The sequence below is a fragment of the Passer montanus genome, unplaced genomic scaffold (assembly GCF_014805655.1).
Source record: "Passer montanus isolate IOZ18808 unplaced genomic scaffold, ASM1480565v1 scaffold29, whole genome shotgun sequence".
Lineage (NCBI taxonomy): Eukaryota > Metazoa > Chordata > Aves > Passeriformes > Passeridae > Passer > Passer montanus.
Genome location: NW_024367596.1, coordinates 5,752,923 through 5,780,459, shown reverse-complemented (window position 1 = coordinate 5,780,459; position 27,537 = coordinate 5,752,923). Strand labels below are relative to the sequence as shown.

Here is a 27,537-nt window from a genome sequence, read left to right as displayed (position 1 = left end):
GCTTGAAGCCTGTCATTATTCCCAAAAATAGCTTGGCAGTTGGGTATTGCATGGTCCCAAGTGGAAGGGGAAACACACTGAGCTTTCTTAACACGCAAATTTATTTAATTGTGTTGGATTCAACTATTTTCATGTCCTCTCTGGGTGAGTTACTGCTTAATCTGAGCTGAAATCTAAGAAATAAGAAGGGTGAGATAAGGATAAAAATAATTTTGAGGAATCTGACTGAAAATAAGACCCTGCCTTTGTTAACAAAGTCGTGTCTGGAGAACTCTCCTCGTCAGCTTTGCCAGGAGCTGAGACGGAGCAGCTGTGGAATCATGCTTCTTGGAAAACCACAAAATTATTTCAAATACAATTTCTGATAATTGGCATCTTAAGGTAATTAAGACTTTTGAATAACTTATCTTAAAACTTGTCTGGTTTTATTCTTAGTTTTTCAAAGGTCCTTCCTTTTTTCTGATAGTTACAAATACATAGAGGCCCTCAGAATAAATCTGCATGAGTCACCTGACTTCAGTGGCTTCCTGACAATTGGAATGGGTTAAATTTCCAGCCTGGTGATTTAGAGCATGGGAAGATCCACGTCAGGTCTGGTTTGGACCATCAGCCACTCTCCAGCAGTGCAGACCAGGGGAGAAAATAGAGGAGTAAGACTTTGCAACTGAGGCAGAAATTGCATCTGTTAAGTCCTCAATGGAGTTTTTTCCTTCCATCAATTCTGCTGCTGGAGTTTTAACCTCAAATATATTTCTGGCTCTTAGCCATGAATTTGACTGGTTGTTTAACTAATTTAACTAAATTGATCATTAAACTGGATGTTGGAAAATTACATTGTGATTGTTTGGAACCTGTAACCCCAACAGCCCACTGCTGTCCTTTTGTTCTTCTATTTTGAGAAACAGTGAGCAATTCCTTTCTCTTAATTTCTTTATTTATAATTGCACAGACCTGTGCCATATCACCCCTAGCCATTTGTTTTCCAGCCCTAGGCTTGCTTGGCTGTTTTCTTTGACAAAGGAGCTATTCAATATGTTTGCTCATCCTTCTCCCTGACTGGAGTTCTTTTATTTTCTCTTTCCAGATGAGAAAAGATCTAAATAAATACTACCCAGAGACCTCTTACTTTCTTTGAAGACCGCAGTGATCTTTTTAACAGTGCTGTGTAAAAATGACATATGTGAAATACAATGAAATTTGTTGAGAGTTCCAACACTGAAGATTAAGTAAATATGATTTTACTCTCTGTACTAAATCTGCTGATGAAGGAGCTAAATTCTGATCAGCAGCAGTCACAGTAACTAGCTTGCCTGCTTCTCTCATGCTGGGGATAATTCTGCCTTGGAGATGCCATTTGTTGATATCTTTTTGCCATGACAGATGTTTAAGCTGATACTTCCAAAGATGACAAGACTGAAAATAGACTTAACTTCATTTGATGGAAACCCCCCAGCATCAATGGAACCAGCAGAGACCTCGAGCCCTTTATCTTGCCTCTCAGACAGTACTTTGGCAGCCCTATATATGATAATGTAAGAATAATTGCTTATTACATCTCTGCTGTAGCATACAAGCATTGTGTAATTCAGCATTAATGTCTGACAACCCAGCTGTCATCTTTCCAAAAATACTTGCTCTCTAACTACTGTAGCTGCTGCTACTTCTACTTCAAACCAAGGCAAGAGATTTTGCTCTGGGGCATTTTGACAGGGTGTTATCTTTTGAAAAGACAGATGTTTGTGCTGCAACTGTCTGGTGGTTTAAAGGCTCATGCACATGTTTCAATAAATAAGTGCTAAATTACTTGCCAGGTTCTGAGTTAAAGTGGACTTCTAGAGAAATATGCAGGTGAAACCCAAAAGTAAGATGAGCATGCTCACAAAAACCAGTTTCAAATCACCTTTGAAAAAAACATGAAAAGCCAAGAAGCTCTGGCTTAAAGGCTTATGAATATGAAAAGACACTTAGAATTTATAAAATAGATGGTGGTGTCATTTTCTGCCCTTCTCCATTTCATTTCCCAAGAGAAATACTTCAAAGGGAGGGCAAATAATTCCTCCCCTTCTAAGGGATTTTATTATTTGAAGTAGTACGTAGGTCCTTATTGACCCAACTTTGATTTGTAAGCTGATGATGAAATTAATTTGGCCTTTGGTGTAACCACAATTAACTTCTGCAGAAGGGAGGTGATTCCATGTCTCGCAGTAAAAAAGTCTCTTTGGAAGGAGCATCCTGGAGCCTTTGTGTTGTTTGAGGCTTCAATAGACTCGTGGCAGCTGAAGTGGATTCCCTGCCTCCGGCTGCTCCTCTGCCCTGCCTGGAATTTCACCTTGGCAGATAAATTATGGGAATTCTCTCTCATCAGAATGGCTGGTTATTATCTGATAGGGGTGTTTAATTCCTCATTCAGCTTCCCACAATGGACCAAAGAAAGACCTGGAGAATGGCGCTGAATGAACAGAGTCTAATATTCTTTAGAAAGCCTGGTTAACCTGTCACTGCTAAATGAATGTGTGTTGTGTCTCTGTGTACTTTAGACTCTGTCTTGTATTAATAAATGGAAGCAGGATAAACTACTTGAGGTTTAAAACAATTTACAAGGAAATATATGAAACACTCTCTGCCCTCTGGTAATCTGCACTTACTTACTGAATGAAGGGTGGGGAGGAAGAAAGAGAAAAGAAAAATTTGGATCCCATTTTTTAAGGTATTCTGAAAGAAACTCCTGGTATTAACTTATCCGAACTCCAATCTGTGAACTCTGTTTCTGGGAAATTTACTCAGCAGGATCACTTCAAATTATTCTGGAATCACAGATAAGCAAACATAGGACAAATAATTCAGAAAATTCCTATGAGATGTGGGGAGCCGGTTAAATGTACAGTACAAAGTGCAATGCCTTTTATATAAATAAATAAATATAGATGAAAATGTACTTATGTATGCACATATCTACAAAAAACCTTATGAACCCTCAAATTTGCAGCTGCTCTGTACAAAGATTTATCATACATGAACTAGATTCTGGGACAAAAAAGAAGACCACTTTGCAAGTTAGAACCTAACAGTATTTCTCCTTATGTCAACTTGCCCACCTTGTTCAGCTAACCACATGCTTAATTCTATTTTGGACATTAGGAAAATAGAATTAATGAAAAAAAAGCTTACTTGTTTGACGCTATAGCTCTGATCCTCTCTGATATTTTCTGCCCTGTTAGGAGCAGGAGAGGGCCATGGTATTTATTTATTCCAGAGGCTGGAAGAAAATTTTGTTGGAACAATTTTCATTTTCTATGCCAAAATAAGATTTCTCCATAAGAAGATTGTATTTCTTCTCCCCTTTGGCTTCCTTGGATCACACTCCTCCCACTGTACCTCATACCCCAGCTGGAAAACCTGAAGCCAAGATTCTTCAGGTGCTGCCTTGGAGACTCCAGCCAGGTTGGGTGGGGCTCTGAGCAACCTGATTTAGTGGGTGACACACTTAAATTCCCCTGGGGATGAGGTGATTTTAAGGTCCCCTCCAATCCAAGCCCTTCTGAGCTCTGTGAAGATTGAAGCAGGAGCACACACAGCTCTCCACCCAGTGCAGAGGGGACGCAGACTTTCCCTGCTGGAGAGGGAATTCCAGCTGCTCCAGGTGCTCTCAGAGGCAGCTCCATGAATCCTCCTCAGGGATTTGCTGTGCCAGCTGTGCAGCTGCACTGCTCTCCATCCCATCTCCATCCCTTCCTCCTCCATCCCTTCCCCATCTCCTCTCTAGCCCTTCTTTCTCCATCCCCTCTCCATCCCTTCCTTCTCCATCCCATCTCCATCCTTTCCCCAAGGTCCCACAGCTCCTTCAGGAAGGGTGACTGACAGTGCCCCAACAGCAATTCTTAATTATTCTCCAACTTTGACAATTAATAACTAATAACCTCTATATAATCAAATGAGATTTCAGGCCCATGGTTGAAACTCTTTTACTGTACTTTCATAACTGTAAATTTTTTTCCTTTTCCTTCCCCTGAAGGCACCCTCTTCGTTGAATTCTGGGAGGTGAAGATTAAGCTGACAGATGGTATCAGCAGAAGAATGATTATGAGTTTTAAAAACCTTGATATTTTGGCTTAGTACACCATTTTTCATGCAAATACTGACATGGATATTAGCATCCAATTAATAAAGTATAAAACTATGCCATTCTGTTAAAGTTTACATTACAATCATTTAATGTTTCATTAAAAATACTAAGAAGGGCTGCTCTGAAAGGGATAAAAATCAATGATCTATATATCACTTCTGCTGCTTTGCTCTTCTGGCACAATGTGGCAATGAAAATGGGCTATAAATGTCTTTAAATTATTCTGATAATCTGAGTTGCTTTCTCCATTTTTTGTGTTCTGTCTTTATCAAAGGATGGATTCATATCAGGACACACTCCCTGGTGTTAAGGGAGTGCCAGTAAGGTAAAATGTCAACTCTTCTTTGTCTTTATAGGATATTTCCAATTTATTTCAATAAGCTAGGTGATGACTAAACATTCACCCTTTGTTATTTGGACAAGGACTGTCAGTGCAGTTCAAGCACCAAAACCAGATTGTCCACAGACAAATGTTTTAAAATGTCCTCTGTTTACTGTTTAGTTTTGGATTTTTGTGAGAAAACCTATTTTCTCGGCACTTCTACTGAATAATAACACACTCTGTTATTAGAAATAATTCTCTGACTTGTTTAACATCACCATGTTCACATCACTTTTTAAAAATAAGGAATAAATTGAAGGAAAGTTCCCAGTCTCACACTGCTGTGAGGTAATATATGAAATAACCTATCTTTATTATTAAAACCTCAAAATAATTCATTTCATAGGATACTTTTCTCTGCAAACACTATTACCTAGTTAGCCTAAAATTAAAATAAAATTTGGAATGTCTTAAAAAGTTTTCTAATGAAATGCTTTGAAGATTTTGAAACATGTTCCACAGTGGCATTGGGTCAAGAAAATTCAATATACTATGATTATTTTCATAAATGTCAGGGATTTTTTATGCTAGATTTTGCTGTTTTAACCACAAAAGATGTAATTCAAAAGGTTTTGTCCAAGTATATGTACATTACTTTCTCACAGACAGTGAAAAGGTATAAATCTCCTCCTTCTAATCATATCTTTTATCAGTGAACAAAATACGACAACAAGAATCATTAAAATCTCATTAAATTCTGGTTTTGTGAGAAACTTTAAAAACTTTGGACATGCGGCCACATTATTTAGTTAATTATATAAGTGTTACATCATGAGTAAACCAGGGGCAAAATTGTACATGGTGTAAGCAGAGACAATAAAATAACAAAACTGAATCCTCTCATCACAGACTGACCCTCAGCTCGGGGACAATCCCCTGGACAGGTGTCCCTACCCAAATAAATAGCTTGATCAGTTTTTAAAAAGCATTTGAGACTAAAAACCTGTGACAATCCTTCTTCCTGCTTTGTTTTTTCCTTATTAAAAGTGGACACCATCCCAACTTTGTGGCTCCTGCAGCTTCTGACTCCTGCAAAGCAGCTGCTGGATCCACCAGGATAACAAACCTGGATGGCTCAGCCTGGAAAAAAGGTAGTGGAGGTTCTGAGTGCTGGAAATCCAATAGCTCTGCCAGCCAAACAGACTTGCACCACAAACAGCAGCAGCTGGTTGCCAGTATTGCTTGCAGATTGTCTTCTTTATTAGGAGATATCAAAACCTCCAGTGACAATTCATCACTTTTCTAATCCTATTAACACTAATGGAAAAATGCCAAGTCATTTCCCTCAAATCTCCCTCTGCTCTCTTTACGTTCTTAAAGCACCCAGGACTGGAGTACAACCTGAGTCAAAGAACATTGGCTGGCTCTCAGCTGACTGAAAAACCCAACCCTGGGCTAGAGAGGCTTTGCCAAATTGTTTTAGAGGACAACAAACCACCAGAGTTGAGCTTTTTAATTGAAGATGCTAAGGCTTACTTGTTTTATTTTGTTTGCACATGGGTTGGTGACAAGACTGCCCTACAAGGCCACTCTTCACCTTAACTCCTGATACCATTGTCTCTGATATCAGAATTGCTGTTAATGCTTTAAGATCTGAAACACTGCCACAAGAACCAGTACCCTGGCTGATTTTGCAAACTCCTCTTGTAAAATTTTCAGACTAATGTTAATTTTTATAAAGGGTAGAATATTGATTAAATTCATGTAATGGCTAGAAGATAATGCTAAAAAACTCAAATTCAAAGGAGTTTATCATAAATAGGCAGCCAACAGGACAGTTTACCTAGGAAAGCTATGGATACTTACACACATTAAATCCTTATTTGTGATTTCATTCAAAGAGCAAATATTTTAGGCCCTTTTTTCCAAAAGGTCAAAATACCATCATCTGAAAAAGCACAAAGAATCAGAAAATTTTTCAAATCTTAAGTGAAAAATTTTGATATCTTTTCATAACATTTTTCCAGGTTTTGTTCCATTGTTCTATACCTGTTCCTAAATGTATCATTGGAGGTGTTGTGGAACATTCCAAGAGCCATGCGGGAGCAGAGTGTGGATGAGGCAAAAAAAACCCCCCAGCTGTCTACTCTGTAGAAAATAAAGAATTTGAGGATTCATTCTACAACATGTAGACCCTCCTGTGGTTTTGTTCTTCAAACACAAGGCAGCAGTTTTACAATATCACTTAATACTAAGTGACCTGCTCTTCTCTGCTGGGATTCAGCCATACAGGAGACAGACAGAGCTGCTGCTCAGCTTGGAGATAAGGATTTAATAAATACTCACTCTGTGGATCAGCCCAATGCCAAGAGAGAGAGGCGAGCAACGAGAGAAAACTTCCAGTGCCTCTTCCCAGATGTGTCTGCCATTTATCCCTCACTGTATTCTGGTAAACAAAATTTAAGGGAGAGCACATTAGAGAACAGCCAGACTAATGATCTGCAGAGATCCTTGTGTTAATGTTATCTCTTTATACTAAAAATATGCTTTTAGCTAAAGGCCTTTGCAGTTCCCTTCCTGGGCACCTAAATGAATAAAAGGGTGATAATGGCACTTTCATTATTTTAGGGAAATATTTACACTTTAACAAAAGAGGTCTTGGGTGACACAAAATACAGAGATGCAAGAGCTTAAATTAATAGGAAAATGTTGTGTGGGTCATGTTTGAAATGAAAATATAAACTGCTATCATCTTAATCTAAAAGAAAAAACCTAAAGATGGTAATGAGATTTATAAAACAGCAAACTTCATGCCCCCACATTGTATCAAAAAGTCTGTTTCTGTAAGTTTTCAGGGAGAAACCCACAGGAATGTTTCTTGGACAATCAGGAACTGAGGAATTTTTTTCCATACATGAAATCATGGTTTTCTTTCATGGCAAATTTCATCTCTTAAAACAAAACTTCAAAAACAAAACCAGCAATCTTGAGCCACCAGTCTGTTTAAAAAATTGGGGCTCTGATCTTAGCAATTTCAAAGGCATGCATTTTAAGGAAAATTTAAATAAAGTTTATCCTTTGTAAGACATTAAATTTACTTATGAATTACGGAGTGGTCAGGTTCTGGTCTCATATTCTTCTGGACTGTTTTCAGTGCAGGGTCCAGCAAGATGCAACTTCTCAAGGCTAACAGAGGAACACAGGAAAATATCTTCCTTCAGATGGTCCCTCTTAATTTGGCATTTGGTGACTGCAACAAAAAAACCCCTTACTATAACCTTAAAATAAAGAAAAGTATGAAATCTGAAGTCAAAATTTAAGCAATGCAAAACAGTGAAATATGCCAGCATTTGATCTAAGGATCCTACAGAATTAGCATAGTGAGCATATGTTCATGTTCAAAGATAACAGACATTTATGATAACCCTTCCTAAACTTAGCTCATCTATGATTTACATATTTAAATGTTTCTTTTAAAAAAAATGCTTTGGAATGAGCTAAATCAGGGTCACCTTCATCATTCGTACAGAAATATACACACAGCTTTCATTTATATAAATGTTTAACTACAAATACTGCACCTCAATTTTTAAACAGTAAATCTGTATCAAATTGCTCATTTTCTTATCCAGTAATTTTTGTAATTTATAACTGTATTTTCTTTCTCTGCATATATGCCAAAACTCTGTCTGCAGAAATTTTACTTGAATCTCATTCCTCCACATGAGTTGATTATTTGTTGGATCTGTTTTTCCTCTTCTCAATAATTTTCTCTTAAAAACTCCTTAGTAAAATCCTCATGGACAGCAGCAATCTAGCTGCTTTAAAGTTTTTATCAGAACTTCTATATTTCCAGAATAATTGTGAACTCATAATTCTAGCACAAGCCATTTCTAATAAACATTTCTGTCTATCTTAGTATTAGCCATTTGATACAGATAAACAAAGAAGGTGATCTAACAGCATAAATCTCACAATTCCATTAAAACCATAGGTAAATGCCTAAAAACCCCAATCACAAAATCTCAAAACATTTTGAAAGTATATTAAAAATGCACCTGTTTATTTTTTTTTTTCCTTTTTATAGATGGCACCTGTGGGAACCAAGGCACTCATGAGAATGACACAGGAGCATTCACAATTTCACCTGAAAAGAACAGATTTGAAGTCATGCCTTCCTAAGCAGTTGTGTGGTTTGCTGTGAGCAGTTTCCAGGGCCTCATGTAACATTTCAGCTGTGATCATTTCTGTCTGATTTTTGGCTGAAACACAAAGCTGTATTTCCAAGCTGGCCTTTGCTGTAGACACATTTCCATCCAGAACAAGCTCATCCTTCTGGTTTACTCACCTCCAACAGCAGTCTGGAATTGGAGGCTGGCAGGGTTGTGTATGGATCTAAATCCTTATTGGAATTGATGGGAAAAGTATCTTCTCAATTTTTTTTTTCCTTTTTTTTTTTTTTTTTTTTTTTTTTTGCCTAGTGAGCTCTGACTAGGTTATAAAGTCAAAATTCTCCATCAAGATACACCAAATGCTCCTATTAACATGGATAGATCTCACAGCATTTGTATGAGAAAAAGCTGGACATCCACTGAGGTCAATTTTGGAGCTGTGTTTGTGTTCCACATGTAATTACCCTCCACAGGCCAGGGAAGCTTGCCAAGGGCACTGCTGTAGCTTTTTACAGCAGGTTATGTACTTACATTTTATATATGAATATCAGAAGGTACTTGAGGGCACTACTGGAGAAGCAAACTGCATTAGGTGCTGTGCCAGTGAATATGCAGCTTCCATGGCTTCAAACAATGTTTTCTCTTTATTGGGAAGTTTTAAAAGCCCTGCATCCATTTTTTACACTTTGGCTACACCACTAAAAGCCCCAAAATACAGTGCAGGGTGTTGGAGAGTGTACATTAGCTCTGCTATCATTCCTGCTCTTGGTTAAGGGAACCCCCCAGGCCATTTGTCAGTGTTCTGAAGCTCCCCCAGCGAGTGCAGCCAGCCATGGCATCCAACGTGCCAAGTGCTGGGTGTACCTGCCTTCCCAGAAAGGCTTGGGGCAGTGGATGAGCTCATTACAGGGTTAGATAAGCATTTTAAGGCTTTTTGCTGTTTCCATCCTCAGTGCCTTGCGCTGGCTGCTGGAGGCACTTCCACGCTGCCAGCGCTGAACGGGGATTAGTTTGATTCCTTCCCACTGTGAATATCAGAAAATACACCAAAGCACATCCCAGTGCTGTGATACCTTCTGTACATGCAGTAACTGGGCTTTCAGAATAAAAGCTTTTGCATTCCCCCCAGCTCCTGCCCCCCCTCTAGCAGAGCTCTTGCCATTGCGGTTCCCCTGAGCTCTCCCCTGCCTCTAACTCCACATTCTCTGTGGCCTCCCTGGCTTCCCCCAAAACGTGGGACCCGCAGGGGTGGCTGCCCTTGCTCTGAGGCGAGAGCAGAGCAGTAATCCAGAGGGCAGCAGCACTGGGGACCAGGCTCTCCTTGACAGCTCACCCAGGGAAAGCCACTTCAGCTGGAGGAGAGGGACAAGGAGAGACAGGCACCCAGGCGCTGGAAAAGCACAAGTTTTGTACTCAGTTTCCTGGGAAGGGGCATGTGCAGGTTGTAGATATGAATCATTGAATCATTAAGCTTGGAAAAGACCTCTAAGGACATCAAGTCCAGTTATCAACCTTACAGGACCAGGTCCACCACTGAACCATTTGCCTAAGCACCTCATCCATGCATTTTTTGAACACTTATTATGTGGCACAGCTACCAGAGAGGGAAATATTTCACATCAGCGTGCACTGAACACTGTTTGCTGTGCAGCACTCTACAGCCCATTGTTCAGGAAGACAACGCCATTAAAACCAGAGGTTTAGGCTCAAATGAATGCTATACATTATAGGAGAGTCCCCAGTGAGACAGGCCCAAAGGACTGCACTGAGAATGGGTTAAAATTTAGCCTGGATAATGATCTTCTGGTGCTATTAATCTAGTATATGGCACAGGAATGCAGCACATAAAGTTGCAGATTTTTCTTTTCTATAATCACAAAAGCAATAAAATGAGATATTCCCAAGCTTCCTGTGTTCATATAAATGAAAAACAAAATTTTAAAAACAAAGACCTATATTTGAGTTCCAATTTTTTTCAGGCAGACTTCAAATCTTAGAAGTGTAAAACAACAAAAAATTATCTCCCAACAAAAAAACTGCCTTTCATTGTTCCCCTTTTCACTTAGGGCCAAAAGCCTGCTGATGTTTCATTCATCTGCATCAAATTAAGTTTGGGTGGGAGGCTGGGTTTATTTGCTTTCTTTTCTCCTAGGAAAGCTGACCTGGTTATTGAACATATCTCTGTTGTAAAAAACTAAAATATAACTTCCTTGGTGCTGCTATTTTCCCACAGATTGCAGAGTTCTGCATTCCCAGGTTATCAAAATATGCTTATATGGAAACCTTAAGTGGGAATGTAAAATTAAAGAAAAATCTTTGTCTCATTCCCCTGTTATGAAGAATAATTTAATTATTGTTTAATCTGATAAATAAGAAAATATTCATTGAATATCTAGTCATTAAATTGCCAAATAATTATGTATTAGGCTTAATTAATTTAGTTGTCTTCAATCTACCAGTCTTCATTCCTCTGCAGGAGTATATCATAGTCTTCATCCTTTTTCCACTAAATATTAGACATTTTGATGTTTGCCTGGTGCCACCCTATGTTCAGTGTAGAGTTTTATTACAGAATAACAAAATGGGGCTTGCAAATATAAAATCTCCCAGGTTGCCCTTGGGTAAGTACAGTACTTATATGCAAGAGTTATTATAATGAATCTGATAATTATACCATACACAAAGGCAAGGTGGAGGATGGTGCAGGAGTGCACTGCACCAGAGCTGTATTTCAGTTTAACTCTTGTCTTGCTGAATTCAAGGGCAGCTTTGCCACAGAGAGCTGAGGAATAGGCAGCTTCTCTCCTGACACACTCATTCCTCTGTAAACACCAACAGTTGGATTAACTTCAAAGCTGGCTCTTTTAAGCCTTAAATATATGTTTATGCAAGCAGCCACCATTTCCTGCACTAGGTGGGAAATGCTGCAAATGTTAGTTGAAAAAATAGCAAAAGCTCTTGCAGTAGCGCCAGCAACAGACACTTTTCAGCAGGCATTTGATGGAGCTTTCAAGTCTCATTGGTGCTGTATCTCCATGTTTTGAGGTTCCAGAAAACAGATCAAAATATGTATATTACCTTGCTTAAAAACAAAACAAAACAAAGAAAAAAAAAATAAAAAGAAAAGAGTAGAATAGTTTGCATTTGCAGCAAATTACGATTCATGATATTCCTCCCTTCGTTTTGTTCATTTTCTGGCTTCTGAAAAGTAGGCATGCTGCTGCCTCAGTAATATTTACAGCACATGGTAAAACTGATTTTTCTGTGATCAAAATCCCTCATATTTTACTTCCCTGCTTATTCTTAAACACAATATTGCTCTCAGTTAGGCTGCATAATAAAAGCATGTCTAATAACAGAGACTTCTTGTTTGTGCTCCTCACATCACTGACATTTAGAGAATAATTTTACAATGGCATAATGGGGTTCATAGAACATTTTCAATAACAGTAGATGGTCACAATTTTACTCCTACCTAGTATTTCTACCGCATTATACATTAATTATACCTTAATTAGAAAATGATATCAAGTAGAGTAACAGACTGTGTACTGCTTTTGCCTGGGATAGAGCTAATTTTCCTCATAGAGCTAACATGGGGCTGTGTTTTGGAAAGTGTTGATAGCATTGGGATGTTTTAGTTATGGCTGAGCAGAACTTACACTGTCAGGACCTTTTCTGCTCCTCATCCCCTCCAGCAGCAAGGGGCTGGGGGCACAGGGATTTGGGAGAGGGCACAGCTGGGACAGCTGTGTCCCATCCCTGATGGGGTGATGCTCAGCTGGGGGAGAAGCAGCAAGGGCACGTGTGGAGGGATGGTTTGTCTCCCCAAGCCACCCTCAGGGGTGATGGAGCCTGGCTTTCCTGGGCATGGCTGAATTCATTCCCATGGGAAGTGGGGAATGAATTCCATGTTTTGCTTTGCACTGTGTGCTATTATTTTTCCTACTGAAGTGTCTTTATCTCATGCCATTTGTTTTCTGCCTGTCACTTTTCTGGTTCTCTCCTCAGCCCCACCAGGGAGCAGTGAGCAGTGGATCTGTGAAACTGAATTGCTGGCTGGGGTTGAACCATGACACCATGAAAAAGTGATCCCTTCTTGAAACCCAGCGTGAGCATTTTCATCTGCAAAAGGGGCAAGATCAATATTTAATTACCTCACGAGGAGTGGGGAGAGCTGCCTAAGAACACCCTGCTAAGGGCCACTGACCGCTTAAAGAGAGAGCAAATTCTGCTCTTATTTAAGATGTGTCAACGCCTCGATAGGAAGGTGTGACTTGTGCAGCCCGGCCTGTGAGACACCTCCCCTGGGCAATGGGGCAGTGGTTAAGCAGTGACACTTTGGTAGGGCCTTGCACAGCTTGAGCAGAGGTGTGAACACGAGGCACAGGCGTGGTGTTAAAGCACACTCCTCCTGCACTGCTGGCAAAGGTGCCATCACCTCCCCTGGGCAATGGGGCAGTGGTTAAGCAGTGACACTTTGGTAGGGCCTTGCACAGCTTGAGCAGAGGTGTGAACACGAGGCACAGGCGTGTTAAAGCACACTCCTCCTGCAATGCTGGCAAAGGTGCCGCGAGTTACCCAAGGCTTCTGTTGTAACTTCATTCTGCTGGCAGGACTTACCTTGATATGAGTTTCTGGAATAATTCCAGATATGTCAGAGAGTAATGCACATAAGAATTGGAAACAAAGTGTTTATTGAGCTGCATGGTTTATACACTGCTTTGTGTCCATAAACTAAGTGAATAATTTCTTATGTGCTAAAAATGTTCAGTTGTCTCAGATGCTATACACCCAGCAGAGAAAGACATTATTTGAAACAAAATAAAAAATATTTATACATATCATATTTATATACATTTTGAATTTCTTCTCTTCTTTCTTTGAAACTGTGTTTTATATTTGCAGTTGAAACATTATGCTAAATTCTCCTTGGCACAGAAACTCATATCCTTTTACAAGTCAGTTGGCTGCCTTATAGTGCATCACTGTATTGGAAAATCACAGCTGGTGAGAACTGGCACATCATGGAAAAATACAGAGCATTTTGCAGATATTTTTGAATTCTGAAGTGGGCAGTTGGGGAAAGACATTGGAGAACCCTTGTCAAACAAAAACTGCATATGCAGAAACTCCTCTGTGCCAAGAAACTCTGGATAACTCAAGAATGCTGCCTGCAGACAGTGCACTTTAACCCCCCACGGATAAATCAGTGTGAAATCCAGTCAGAGCTGAAGGAAAGCCTCACCTTGGCATGCAGTGATCATCCTCCTGCCCCATTTTCCTGCACTGTGAAAACTTCAAGGCACTTCCACGTGTGGCACACTTAGGGCACACCCCATGAGCCCTGGTGGGCAGTGACTTTTTATCTCAGTGCATCTCAGATGGAATTTGCAGCATTTAACTTCTAACAGGAGATACGGTGGAGTTACCTGTGCATCAAAAACCTGAAATGGGTGACAAAGCAAAATATCAGCCAAAGTCTGGTCAGAAGCATAGAAACTGAAACAAAGAAGGAAAGCATTTGGTCTGCATTGTAAGAAATCAATATTCTCTAGTGCTATTTCTTAGTGGAAATTGGCAGTTGAGTTATGCATGGAGGAGATGTCAGAAAATCAAAAGCCTGGTAGGAAAAGTGAATATTGTTGGCTGTCAATACTTCTAGTCCTGTTCTTCCTACAGCCAAAAGTGACAATACCAATACCAGAAGGTGAAAGTCTTGACTCTGGCAATGCAGTCTAGAAAGACTGGGCTGGTTACACCTTCATAAAAAGTATTATAAGGCCAAAGGCTCAATAAATGGATAATTTCTGGAGAAGACATCTTCATTCACACGACACCTGATGGTCACTCTGCAGATCCACACAAGGACACATTGTCATTGTAATGCCTGGAATTCAGCCTCCTCCTTCCCCAGCAAAATTAAGCTTTGAAGCCACCAAGATGTATGACAATGCCTCAATTAATTTTTGGCAGAGTTTATTTTAAAAAGAGATCCCTGACATTGCTAAGCAGTAAAGCAAAGCTTCATTACTATTAAAGTTAAACTGCTGTGTGCCCAGGGGGCCAAGAACATCCTAGGTCAAAAGTCAACCACCTTTGGGCCAAGTAATGACCTCCAAAGAAAAAAAAAATCATTAACTGCCTCTGACAGAGCTCATGGCAGCTCTTCACAGACACCAGGACCAGGACACTGGTGCCTGTAAAGCTGTTTGGGTACAGCCATGTTCTGTCCTGTTGGACTGAGTATTTTAATACAGAAAGCCTTTCCCTCAATGGAAAAGGCCCTGAAAATAGAAACATGCATGTGGACCATTCATTTTAGAACAGTTAATCATAATTGATCCTTCCACAATGAATAGTAAATAAGAGTTATTATTAATAATGAATAATAAGACTGAATTATAATGGTGTGTTTATTAGGCTATCAATAATTAACAGGGATTTGCCATTTATTGTAAATACTCTTTCTGTTGCAGCTTTGGATGGCACAATTTATATGGTAATTTTATATGAAACAGCACCAATTACAGCATGGCTATTACAATAGAGTAGAAACAAATGATGACTTTTTCATTTTATTCACTTTCAGCACAGCCTGCAATGTAAACATGATCTAGAGAAGGGAATAAAGAAGTTTTGTGCAAGTGTAATAACTATGGTTGGTAATTTAACTTCCCCCAGGCATTCACATAGCAGAAATAAATACAATGGGACACAAATGAAGGCAGGCATGGGTTGGAAAAAGGGTATCTGGGTTTGTTAACTAAAAATGCCACTAGTTAAAATAAAAGTTTGTGTTTTTAATCACGGTATTACTTGAAGACAATTGCTACTAAGCTGTCCATGGCATTTAACAGTCTTGAAAATTTCAGGACACACAGCCCATCTTTAAAAAATATTTTAAAACAGTTCTACAATCCTGTCAGAATCTGCAGCTTAGATATTAATAATCAGTGTTTTCAGAACTGCCTTAGATGAACCTGGGTGGCACACAGATGGCAAGTCATTTACATGATAAAAAGGAGAACTGGCCCATCTCTGGATCCCTAGGGGGTGCCATGACCCATTAGCAGAGAAAAGATGACCTTTACTGAATAATAATTGAGAACTATTACTAAGATAATTACAAAACCAATTGACTGCCAGAAGGCCTAGACCTTGGCTCTCCAATTTATATAGCAACTGCTGGTTATCTGTACAGAAAAAAAAAGACAGGCTTAGGGTTCACAAACACCATAACCTCAACATCTGCCTGCCATCTAAAGATAATGATCTGGTAATAATTAATTTGAACAGTGCAGTCATTGCAGAGGTAAACTGCATCACAAATCAGACACTTAGCATAACCTGAAGTTCTCATGTTTCCATCCAGCCTGTATTGACAGGAAGAATGCTCTCAGGTAAATTAAACTGTTGCAGGTCACAACATGAAAATGAATTAAGTCAATTCTCTTTAACAGGGAACATGATTGTGACTCTGGGCTGGGTGCTGTACCAGTTAACATGACAAAAGCTTTTTAAAAAACGTTTAGCAAAGTGCTCTTATCATGTCATTTCCTAGTGCACAAACCTGCAACTGCTTTTTCAGTTTCCCTCCTCTACAGCAAGGAGGAGACAGAAGTTATTGGCCTTTGTTAATTTTCAAAAGAGGGATTTCAGGGAACAAAAATTATTTTTGTGTGTCTGTGGTGAGACACCACCAATTCTCTCTGGGGGAAATCCTGGGCAGCACTAACAATCCATGTAAGATTCTCCTGGGCTTCTCCCATGTCTTCCGCAGGCATATGAGATATAAAAGTACAGTCAGCACACCGTATGTGTTGCTGATTGGATTTCCAAAATTATCCTTCCTTACATTTGAAGGATATTTTGAAGCAGCTTTCAAAAGCAGAAGGATTTAACAACTTAGTGCCAAGTTTCACACCTGGGAACTGATATTGAGTAATGTAGAACATCAGAAATACCTGGAACTCTAAAAAATCACAGCTAGCCTTCCTCCTTACGATGGAAGCAGCTGAAATTACTGTGACAAATGCTTTGGATAAAATGTTCTTTCACCTAAATCTGCTTCTTGATTTTTAACTCTGCTACCAAGTCTCATAGTTGGGATTCTTTGAGGACTCTCCACTAAAAGGAGTGTTACAGGTAGTCATTTTTCAAGGGAGATAATTTAAGTCACAGCATGAAATTTATATAAAATTCAATTCACATTTGAGATCTGTAGTAAAAAAGAGCTGCCAACCCTGACAGAATGTTTGTTCTGCATGACAGAAATGCTAATAGAGACAATTTCTTACCCAAGAAGTACCTATATAATAGCATGTGGTGGAAAAAGGAGATCATGTATTCAATTGACAACAAGATGTGCGAGTTAGGATTCAAATTAATGAAGAGTTTAAAAAAAATTAGCATTAGCTGCACTCTCAGGTGAAGTATCTGCTCCCTACTTCAAACATGTAAAACCATGGGACCCGAGGACACTTGCTCTGAACTTCAGGAGTCCCACCAGCACCAGCTGGCAGTCACACCCACAAAATGGATTGCCTTGGGATTGAAGGTTTAGATTAATCAGTATTGATTGGGGTTTTCTGTGGGTTTTTTTTTTCATTTTTTTTTCGGTTTTTTTTTTTAATACAGCTCTACTTTTCAAGGGGAAGTGTTTTGGGGGAAGTAAAGCACCACTGGCTTTTCTGTGGGAATTCCCTCTTCACTTTGTCCTGACTGGGACAAAATCTGGATCAGGAGCAACGAGTACATGGAGTTAGGGCTGATAGATAGGGCTGACCATGAAAACTTCCTTGCAGTCAGGACTGGATCAGGAGCAACGAGTACATGGAGTTAGGGCTGATAGGAACACTGACCATGAAAACTTCCTTGCAGTCAGGGTTTGGGAAAAGCCAATTGCCAATGATCTATCCATGTTCAAGTTTGGAGTAACCAAAGCATGGCATCCTCACTGCATCAGAACTTAGGAAAGTTTTATTTTGGTGTAATGCCTTTGTTTACAGAGACCCTGGCTCAGAAGACAGCATAATTTTATTAAAAATCTTTGACAATTTATTCCTGTGAGCACTCCAGAGTCACAGTAATTTATTATATTTTTCTACCGACCTGATATAAATAAAATCTGAAAAAATAGTGAATATGTGAATAGATGAATATATCTTCTAGGAGAAAGGACATCAGTGGCAATCAGATATAGGAAGAAGATAAATACTCTATGAGACAAAGTGAATCAAACCTCTTCTAGGAGAAAGGACATCAGTGGCAATCAGATATAGGAAGAAGATAAAGTGAATCAAACAAAAAAAAATGTTTGAGAGAGTGGAATCACATTCTGGTAGGAAGAGCTAATAGAAGAAAACACACCAAGACATAAGAAGGAAGAATGGGGATTAGGGCAGAGCTGGTGCACACATTTTTGTATTAAATCAGCACTGCAACAGTAGCTGACACTCCTCAGAAAATAATCCTCTGAGTTCCTTGATAGGGCATTTTGGACACAGACAATGTATGGCTTAACCCCACCCCACCAATTTGTCTGAACACTCTCACTGTCACACATCCAACCCAGTGCAGTTTCTGACTTGTTCAGGGATAATAGGGAAAATTTAAATCAATATATGCACTATGCCCTTGGAATCAAGAAAGCATCTTGCTATGGGATTGGAACTATTGCAAGTGTGTGGTGGCACTTCCTACCCAGTGACTTGTAGGGAATCTGTCCACAGAAATTGACACTGAAGTCAGCCCATTCTCTGTGGGTAACGTATTTGTGCTGTAATTCATCTTAGAAAGGTTTGGGTTTTAAAAAATTTCATGTCAATCACCCTGTTCCCATCAATAACCCCTGTGATATAACAGGTTTTCAAACAGTTTTTCCTGAAAAGGCAAGCTGTAGGATGGCCCTTATGCAGCTTTTGACTGTTGTAATTGCAGTAGAGATCAACAGAACTGGATGCTGTTCTGTCATCCTTGACTGGGCTCCTGGTGCTAATCAGGAGTTGGAAATTGCACATTCAGATGGATTTAGAGACATATAGTATGTGACAATTCAGCAAGCAGTAAAGAGTATTGTTTTGAATTCTTAAAGGTTAGTGATGCAAGCTGCAGCGACTAAAGATTTTTGAGCCTTGAAAGAAAACCAATTAGATGTAGGAAACAAACACATTGCAGTAATGTAATCTATATTTTCATACATTTAAGGCCAGGAGAAGAGATTAGTTCATCTACACTGAGTTTTTGTTTCAGATGCTTATATTCCATCCAATTACCTCTGATATTGAGCCCCCCATTACTTGTGTTCAGGCAAAAAATAACTTTTAGAAAGTATATAGACTGTATTTGAAAGTCTCCAGAGATGACGCCTACCATTTTCTACTGCAACTTAGCCTGCCCCAAAGTTTAATTACCATCTCTGTGAAACAGAGAGAAAACAGCAAGTGCTTTATTTCTAATTTGAAATTGCTTTGCTTTAGCTCCCAGCTACTGGTTCTTGCTATATGTTTCTTTGGTAGATTAAAGAATCCTGTATTATTTCATGTTTTCTTCACAGAAAGGTGTTTATACAGGCTTAACTTTCTTTTTTTATAAGCTCAACAGAAATCTCCCACTGGAAAGCATTTTCTCTGCCCTCCAAAACCTTCTTGTACCTCTACTTTGTACATATATTTTTTTTTTCCTGCAGCACAGATAGCATAGCAGGAACATTCCCAATATTCTGCTATTCATCTGTAACGGTTAGAGACTTTAATATCACCATACTGCTTTAAATTCTGTTTTTATCCATAACCTGAAAGGAATTTTTACCATAATGAAAACTGAGCAAATTTTGCCATTGAAATCATGAGGGAAAAGAGATGAGGCATTAAATGCAAGCCAATGTACTGAAGGAAGCAAAAATAATAGGTCAGATTTAGAGCCCAATAGACCAACCTGCAGAGCGAGCTGCATAAGCAGCCCACACATTACAATCTTTTTCCATAGTACTGGAAAAAAGCATTGTCTCCTTACAGGAAAAGCATGCATACATTTTCAACAAATCATATCTTGGAGTGATCTAGAAAGAATGTGGACTCTTCCAGAGAGAAGGGTCTGGAAAGGGAGGAGAAGAAAGATAACTCAGTTGAACATATTATGGCTATGATAGAGCCTTGGTTTTGCATTTGATGTTATGGTAATAATGGTATTTTTCTAATATCCCAAGAGCTGAAGGGATGACCAAACAAATACCCTGTTCCCCAACAGCCTAATGCAGACTTTGAAGGTGGTCACAGCACTGACAATCAATTACCATTTCCTAAGACTCTTCAGAAACACGAACACTTCAGCTTTTCCTGCCATAAATGGTTAAAAAAAAAATTATTGGGAGGGAAGGTGGGGAATTCATAGAAGCAGAACAAATTCTGAAGCTTATGAAATCACAGCTTAATTGTAATGGAATACAGTCAATTAAATAAACATAATAGAAATATAGCAAGCAATGCAGGTTACAAATCTTGTTAGCCATGAATGTGTTACACATTTGTTAAGACGACCTTGGTGTGTGTGACACAAACTGGGCACCAGATGGACAGTTGCCTGAGGGAATTATTTTTTCTGCCAAAGTACCAATATTCAAGTCAATTTTCATACTTACTTTCTTTTGTTCTCTTTCTTATCGATTTGGACCACCATAAGTTCTTTGTTATTTTTCATAATCACTTTTCTCCTTGGGCATCCTTATGCTTATTGGTTTGTTATATTGCTCTCTATCTGTGCAATGATCTGTGTTTCTATGATTTCCATGGATTTATTATTCTTACAAGAATCAGCTTTAGTTCTGCAACTGTCATGCTTCATTTCTGTTAGAAATCTTAAATATCTAGATATATTTCTTATGGATTACGAGTCACAGTCCACAAGTATAATTCTGACCTTATAAAAAATGAAGTGATGTGTGACATGCAAACACGACATATAAAACATTTTTAAAAGATCCTTTGTCTACTTTTATATAACCTATAACTGCACTTCTGGCTAAGCACAGCTGCCAGTCAAAGACTTAAATGCTTGGTTTTACCCCTCACATGGCCAACAACACAATTAAGTGAAAGCAAACTAGTATCTCGCAAATCTGACTCAAAAAAATAATTCGGGATCACTTCAGGATTATCCAGAACACAATCTAAGTTCAAACAACATGACAACACAGCCAGTCTGCTGTGAGGTGCTTTTCTTGGGGAAAATAATTTTCTGCACATCCAAGTGCACAGGGTCTAAACAAGTGCAGCCCAATTATCTTTTATAAGCTGTGTAAAGCTGAAGGTAAGGAAATTAAAGTTTTAGGAAGAGTCCAGATATGGCATGAAATATGCTTTTCATTTAGGATAATAAAATCATGTTCACAAAAAATGCACTGAAAATATGGCTGAAAAGGCAACAGAAGGTGTAGCCATGCTGAGCATTGTGCAAATTTAGTTTGTTCATTTGTTCAGGTGTACAGTAAGAGGAAAGCTCATCACTATGCCAACCCTGGGGCACCTGCCTCATTCTTCTCAAGGTACTTTGGAATCCTGTTTCTATGAAAAAACTGTGACTCATTGTTTCAATGGAATTTTTATGCCTTTGCTGTATAAAAATACTGATTTCAGTGATTGTTCATACAACAGTCTGAGCTTTTTGAAATCAATCTTTTCTTATAATATCCAACAACAGCTTTTCCCAGCAGGCATATTTAATTTTGCCAAATCCCACATCAGCTGAAGCTCATTTCTTTCCACATACAAAGCCCAACAAAGACAAATTTCTTACTTTATGTTCTGATTTATTGAGACCATAACTCATTTTTGACCAAAGAAGCAAAGCCAGAAGTCAGTCGCTTTTTTTTCATTATATTGACCCCAAAACTTTCTAAGTACTGTAACAGCCAGTCAATAAAACCCGAAATAAACAGTTAATTTGTGTTAAAAGCTGAGAAAAAAAGTATGTATACCACTAATATAAAGCATTTGCAAGCTCCTATGTTTCTGCTGCTTGCACATTTGCAGAGCATTGGTTTGCTGAGGTGAACTTCTGCACCTGCTCAAGGACAAGACTCCCAAATGCTCTCCTTTTTCTGGGGAGAGAAACACAAACTCACACAGTGCTGGGCCTAATGAGGCTGAGCAACCTGCACACAGCAGTTGGAGAGTGAACTATAAAACTGAAGAAATCACTGAAAATTAATGTCTGTCTTGAGGCAATAGCTGAGGCAGATATAACCTTGTGCCACTGTGCATCCCAGGTACTGTAGGAACAAAAGGAATCACCTGTCACCACCTCACAGTGCAATGGTTTCCCATCTCTTTCTGCTTTCCCTGCCTTCTGCACCACTGCACAGCCCCAGGGTAAGGCTGCCCAAGCAGGAGCTGGCTTTTCCCCAGGAGAATCCCAGTTTAAAACCCATGCAGATAGTCTTTCCTCAGTTCATGGCAGAAACAGTCTATAGGGTGCAATACATTTGACAGCCATAAGAAACAAAAAATAGATTATTTTTGCCTCTCCAATAGTCTGTGTTGGATCAGACTGCAGCAGCATTGGTTACCATTTGGTTTCAGTAGGAAAGCAGCTGGAAGGTAGTTAATATTGACTGATTTTTTTGCAGTAACTTCTCATTTCACACTTTCTGAGCACGAAATCAAGCCATTCCACAAAATAAAAGATCTGATGATGAAACCCATTTAAAACAACCTTCTGCTTCTGTTGAAGCAATTGTTGAAGTTAATTAAAATAAAGCACCCAACTTCTGACAGAACAAGCTGGTGGCCTCTCAGATTTTGGTTCCAGCATGTGCAAGGAGCAGATTCCAGAGACTGGCTCTGCTGCTTGGGTGCAGCAGTCAATCTCTCACACCAACATGAGGCATAAAGCACCAGGCTTGATGCTCTTATAATGGGATTCAACATGAAAGGAAAGCTCTCAGGTACCTCTGGTTGCTATGAGACCATTGACATTTTCTGTTGGAAAGTAATTTATCCTCAGTATAGTACTAAATTAGAAAGCAAGTAAATGGTATGTGTGCAATAGTGAGGACTCTAATTGCTTTTGAATGCAAGGTAACACTACCTGAGCAGACCAAAAAGCTTAATGTTGCATCTGCCACAGTCCAACAGCAGCAGTGACTCTGAGATGGCCACTCTGGGGCAGGAGACCCTCTGTGCAGTGGAGGGTCTTCCACTACACTGACATCCACATCCTTTTCCACCAGATTAGAATCTGGCCCAGAAATTATTAAGCACCTTCATGTGAATTATGCAGCAGTCAAACAAAGATTTCAATAAATTCCCCAGCTCCCAGCTAGGTGAGATTGGGAGGTTTCTCAGAAATATAATTAAGGAAGGGATGGAAAAAGAAAGGTGAAGGTTGGGAAAGGCCTTTAAGATCATTGAGCCCAATCATTGACCCAGCACTGCTGGGCTCACCACTAAGGCAGATCCCAGCAAAAATGAGCAGGCTGACAGGTAAATAAGAGCAAGAAGCTGAGCACTCTTTGGATCAGACAGGTCTGCTTCTAGGGGAAGCTAAGGAAACCTCATTCCAAGATCACCACAAAGTTAATACCATCAGCACAAAAATGGCCTTCAAAAAGAGTCTGGAGAGTCCAGCACGAGTGCAACCCTAACAAAAGATTTCATTTTCATATTCCTCTGGAATAGGCTAATAGCTTCCATTACAATCAGCAGCTCAGGTCACAGATCTGAGTGTAAGAATGATCCTTTCCTCAAATTCGTTATTGGCTGCCTGGGTCTCAGAGCAAAATCAAGTTGTAAAGGTGATCAGGATAAACAAATGGATACCAAGATTTCCTCTGAGCAACACGGCAGCAAGATGTGTTTGGACATTAAGAACTACATAGCTGGAAAATATTATTGGGTCATAAATATAACAGGACAGCATGATTTTGGAAGTTTTCTTGGGTTTATATGAATAATAATATAGAAGGTTCTTTTGTATTTCTTTCCTTTGTGCATTGAATTTGGTGTGTATTACCTCCACATGAATAATGCAATCTAGCAAAATTGATGGCACAGTTCTTTTGTTAAAGCAGTTATGAAACGAGAAAACAAAACCTACAAGAAGAAGTTATGGAAAAAACAACATTTCTCCAAGAATAAAAAGATGGAGTTGCCTGACCGTTTACATTTGTCTCCTGTGTCATGAATATTGGATGTGATTCTGTTTATTAATCCATTGATAGTTCTGTAAGGCAGCTCATTTTTGATAAACTCTGTCAGGGCTGCTGTAAATACAAAAAAGATTTATGAATTAATTTTCATACGTAAATGACAAAATCTTTTGATACATTTGAAATATGTGCCTCGCAGTGAAAAATAGATATATGTGCATGCATAGATGTGTATTAATTTAGCATTCAGATCAGATTGTTCTTTTAGAACACAGCTTAATGCTAACTCTGTTTTTCTGGGGGAAAACCAGTAAACTAAAAAGGTAATTGACATTGAGGGCATACTAAAAATGAAAGAGATGGACAATCTGTGATCTGGGAATTGTGCTGGACTAAAGGTGTAGTGGGTTTTGTTTCAAAAACATTTCTGTTTTCAAGTACCAACGGGTTGTGCAGTCAGTATGCTGTAAAAACACAGATATCTACAGTACATTACTATTATTACTTGAATTGTCTTTATGGATACGAAGCCCATGAACCTATTAGGCTAAAAATAGCACAAAAAGCACAAGCTCTAAATCAGTCTAAAATTGAAGTGTACATGTAATTCACCACAGCCCTGAAGATCTGCATAAAGCCAGGAGTACATCTAAGCTCCACATTCCTGTCAGCAGTAAATCCAGAGCTGGTTGAGCCCCTCCACTTCCATTCTTTGCCAGTGGGACAGGGATTGTGATGGCCCTGCCAGGACTGTCACTGCCAGCACATGCTGAAAGGGCAACGAGCTGAAATCAAATATTTTTTTCATCTCCCATGTACCACAGCAGTGCCTTGTGTACCAGGGCATATGGGCTGACACTCCAGAAGTGTGGCATTCTCCTCCTTCTCTGCATCTTTCAGGCATTTTACAAAGGAAATTCAGAGTAATTCTTTAGATTCTATAGATGGAAAGCCAAAGTACAAAAGTATGGAGTGACCTGCTCCAGGAAGATGGATGGCTTGCCTTTTCCATGGATCATTAGTTAATATAATATAACACTGACTTGCATCGGCCCTTGAAACAAACATTTTTAGGTTCTATAAATGAAAGATAGAATTAAGCTGCTTATGGCCAGAAAGAAAATGAGGCAGGGATGACACCCATGAGGTTCAGGGATAATACCCATGAGGTTCAGCTCTGGATCACCTTGTTTCTGATCACTGTACCTGTCTGGTACTATGTTGTGTGCTCTGTTTATGGTGTAAACTATCTGTGTAAATTCCCTGGAGCAGAGGCTTTTAATTGTGGTACCATCCACAGGCACTACTGACTAATTCATAAGAACCACAGAGTAAAATATATGCAATATCCTGTGAGAAGAAATAAAACAGATTGAACCTCATAATCTGCTGTGTGATTCATCCTCATTGTCTGGCACTGGAATAACTTCCAAAAGCACAGAGATCAGTTTAGCCACCCTTCCTGGTCTGTAGTATGTCCTCGCATTCTCTACATCAGGACACACTTTGTGCTGTGAATTATTCTGTTCTGACATTGTTTTGACCTAGTTTTAACATACTATAACCTGTGGCTTGGTGTAGGGGGGTCAGGCCAGAGGCCAGCAGGGTAATGGGATTTGTAATTCTGAATAATCTTGTTCCATCATATGAAATTGCTTCACAGTGCTCCCGCTTAGCAGCCTGCAGCCATGTACCAGAAAGCCAAGTAACACCTGAGAGTGATGTAAACCAGCTTGGTCTGCACTAAATCTGGGGTTACACCTGAGGTAGTGTAACTCTGCATTGTTTTCAATAACAGCATAGCACCCCTGTTACATCCCACAGAAGCAGAAATGCTCCTGCACATGAAGAGGAAGTAATAGATACACCTAATGAAAACACTTAAATAAAAAAGTCAGCACAAAAACTGGTAGATGAGGTAAACATTTTTGCATTCAAATAAGAAGTTTAGATATACTAATTAAAACGTCCTTTTCAACATGTACTTTGTATTTTATATCAGCTGTGTCCTGAAGCCAGACTACAAGTCTATCAATAAAGGCATTTGTCATGTGTTTACAAAATACACCCCCCAAGCTTATTTGGATTACATGAATCCTTTTAAGGTTGTACAGAAATGCGGTGTCTGTAGGCAGACATGTTGACAATCCATGTCCAGGAGCATTAAAAATAAATAAGCAAGAGAAAAGATAAGTACAGAGAAGGATTTTGTATGTCCTAGTTAATGCAGCATGTCAGGGAGCTGATCTGTCCTCCACCAGCCCACAGAATGAACCATACATTATTTCTTAGTAGTAACAGAGACAAGTATTTCATTATGACTCTTCATTATAGTCTCAGAGAGACTTTGCCAACTGTGCATCACATTCTTTTGCTCTGAAATATATTGGCTTAAATTCCTTTAGTTATAAAGCATGCTTATTGACACTATATTTCTTCTGTTTATTTACCTCGTTACTCACTTATGTTACTCTTCTCATGTTAGTTTGACTTATATTGATAATTTAACTGTAAAATTGTACAAGCCATTCATGTCAAGACCTGTTCTTGTAGTTGGTTGCAAAAACCGAGTAAGAAACTCTTAGTTCAAACCAAAATATTCCATAATGCAAAATACGTGAAAAGCTTGTAGAATATATGTTAGCTTAATTGCTAGCCAAGATGGTGGAGTTTGCAAAGTCCTAACCTCTTTAAACAGGCATTAATAAGGAAAAGAAATAAATATGTACAATAAGTAATGAAATACTCATTGATAGATATTATTTTGTGTTATCAGAATAAAAAAACCCACAGTTTTATGAGAGAAAAAATGAAAATAAATAGGAAAACTATAAGATTTTTAAAATAATTTGAATAAATCTTCCTTATTTTCCTAACATGCAAATATTTCTGTTGGCAGCTGACCAAGGAGTCAGGCACATATTTTGTTGACATCAATAAAACTACTTGGGCTAAATTCTGGTTTAGCTCATGTCAGAATGTGGCCCCATCAACTTCAGCAGGGCTCCAACAATCTATTTCCCAGGTGACTAAATTCAACATGTGCAATACCCTCAGGACATTGTACTTCCTGCAAGCAGTGTCTGAGAGATGGAAGAGGTAAAAGCAAAGCTCCAGAGAGGTTTGAGCAGGGTGGGCTTTCCCTACGCCTCACTTAAGGAAATATTGAATTCTGTGTTTCACCACGGCATTAAGGAATACACAAAAAAGCACATTGGTGAATTACAAAATCATCTCTCCTCCCAGTGCTCACCATGTTGTTTTGCTGCTCAAGGAGCTCTAAGAGGAGCACGGAGATAGAAGGGGCTGGGAGAGCTGGAACACTTCTATTAACCTATTAACTCACTGCCCCCCAGGCCTTGTTCATCATGGTGCCTATCAAAGTGTCAGTCTTTTCTATTACCTTCTCCTTCAGAAGATGTCTGTCTGTCATTGTCATGCTCTTCCAGCAGGATTATCCATCATTTTGGGTGAAGCCAAATCATTCATTTTCATGGCTGTCGCTGTTAGCAAGCTGGGATTGGAAAAAAAAAAAGTGTTTTATTCAACAAAAGATAAATGATGGAATTTCACTCTTAATCATTTTCTTTTATTACTTAATCCAAAAGGTTGGGAGGAGGCTCTGCAGTTTATTATACCACCAGTCACAGGCACCATTATATTTCAGAGTGTAGCAATACGTCCTGCTTTCCAGCAGCTTATAAAACCAGCCATAAACATTAACTCCAGGCAAGAGTTTGTCACACAGCTCTTGATTCAGAGCAGTGGTTGA

At 39.1% G+C, this 27,537-nt stretch overlaps 1 long non-coding RNA gene across 1 annotated transcript; it reads right to left on the bottom strand.

Moving 5' to 3' along the window:
- Positions 1-11,630: 11,630 nt before the first annotated feature.
- Positions 11,631-27,256, bottom strand: LOC120504364. Its single transcript, XR_005628000.1, has 3 exons — positions 27,169-27,256; positions 13,866-14,064; positions 11,631-11,699 (listed from the first exon to the last, which is right to left on the bottom strand). It is a non-coding gene; the product is annotated as an uncharacterized LOC120504364 (long non-coding RNA).
- Between the last annotated feature and the right edge of the window lie 281 nt (positions 27,257-27,537).